Source organism: Schistocerca piceifrons, chromosome 5 (assembly GCF_021461385.2).
Source record: "Schistocerca piceifrons isolate TAMUIC-IGC-003096 chromosome 5, iqSchPice1.1, whole genome shotgun sequence".
NCBI classification, from domain to species: Eukaryota; Metazoa; Arthropoda; class Insecta; order Orthoptera; family Acrididae; genus Schistocerca; species Schistocerca piceifrons.
Genome location: NC_060142.1, coordinates 125,059,174 through 125,060,603, shown reverse-complemented (window position 1 = coordinate 125,060,603; position 1,430 = coordinate 125,059,174). Strand labels below are relative to the sequence as shown.

At 43.4% G+C, this 1,430-nt stretch overlaps 1 non-coding gene across 1 annotated transcript; it reads right to left on the bottom strand.

Moving 5' to 3' along the window:
• Positions 1-263: 263 nt before the first annotated feature.
• Positions 264-426, bottom strand: LOC124799694. Its single transcript, XR_007017061.1, has one exon. It is a non-coding gene; the product is annotated as a U1 spliceosomal RNA (small nuclear RNA).
• Positions 427-1,430: the final 1,004 nt, after the last annotated feature.

Below are 1,430 nucleotides of genomic sequence, written 5' to 3'. Positions count from 1 at the left end.
CTATAGTGTATTTAGCGGAATAAACCCGTACATGTTTCAAGACAATATAATACGCTAGCAGATCTGCACGGACGCAGTCTCTACTACCACGACGTAAAGTAATCAGAACAGATGTCAAAGAATGAAGCTGTACCTTCGAAACGTATTGCGTATGCGCAGTGTTCTATTATTTAGTCCCGCCAACACAGTGGGGCGGGCAACAGCTTGTAATGGGACTTCTTCATAAATATCATCTATATAGCTATGTTTTAGATAATATTATGACCGGGTCTGCGCGAACGCAGTCCCGACTACCAAAAATTATGCACCCGAGTTACCCACATTAGGGGTAATCGCAGGGGTCAGCCCAACCGAAGTGCAATGGAAGAGCCTCGTCCTGGAGGAACCGCCTTCATGATCACGGTATCCCCTGTGCCAGGTAAGTATGCTTTAACCGAGAAAATCTCACTATCTTATAACATACAGTGAGCATCACACGAATCGAGCGCGAATCACTGTTCACATTACGCGTGCCCACTCCTGCAAGGCACACAGCCAAAGACGTTAGCAAAATGTTTTTTTGTCCGCCAACGAAGTTCCATTTTGTTAGGAATGGGCTGCCAGCTCTGAAAGACGCCATTTGACGGAAACGATACTCACACAGCCCCTAGCCGTCCAGTCTAATTGGGCCGAGTAGTTCCCTGCAGCGACGGCAGATGGCTCTCCAATCGATGCATGAGCGCGCATGCGACGCTTGCTGCCCCCTCCATCGAACGAATTTGCAGATAAGTTGGTCCCGACTTTGGCGGCTAGAGGTAGCGCATCTGTTGTGCAACTGTTTCGCCTGCTCCAAGATGACTGTTATACCTGTTCAGTTTACAATTGCCGTTTTCGCAAATAGTTCTGCGAACTGTTGACGTGTTCTGCTATTTGTTGTTACAAATCAAAAACAAAACGCAACAGTACTTGATATTCGTGCAGCAGAACATTCTGTTAACATATTCTTGTGCAGAAAACAATCGAAATGAACAATAGGGAAATGAAACTGTTGTTTTACGGTCGAACAATACAGCTACGTTATAGTTATGAAGTTTTTCGTACAAAGTTCAAATTAAATACATTAACACATCAGGTGTTCCGTTGTTAAAGATAAAAACTGCACTCATTCCATTAACTTTCAAAAATGCTTTCACTGCATACTGCAGAGGATCTTACGGAATGATGTAAAATGAAGATGAGACCACATACAGGACGAACTTGCTGCAAGACCGGCAGAAGACACATAAATGCAAGTGCGTGTAGGATATAATCGTATATTTGCTCTTAATATATGCTTCTACAAGAAAGCGTAGGAAACCAGCAAAAAACTTGTTACGATCTAATAATTGAAACTGTTGTTTTACGATCCAATACCTTGAGCTGGGCGTGTAGCAGATAAAACTACATTAGCT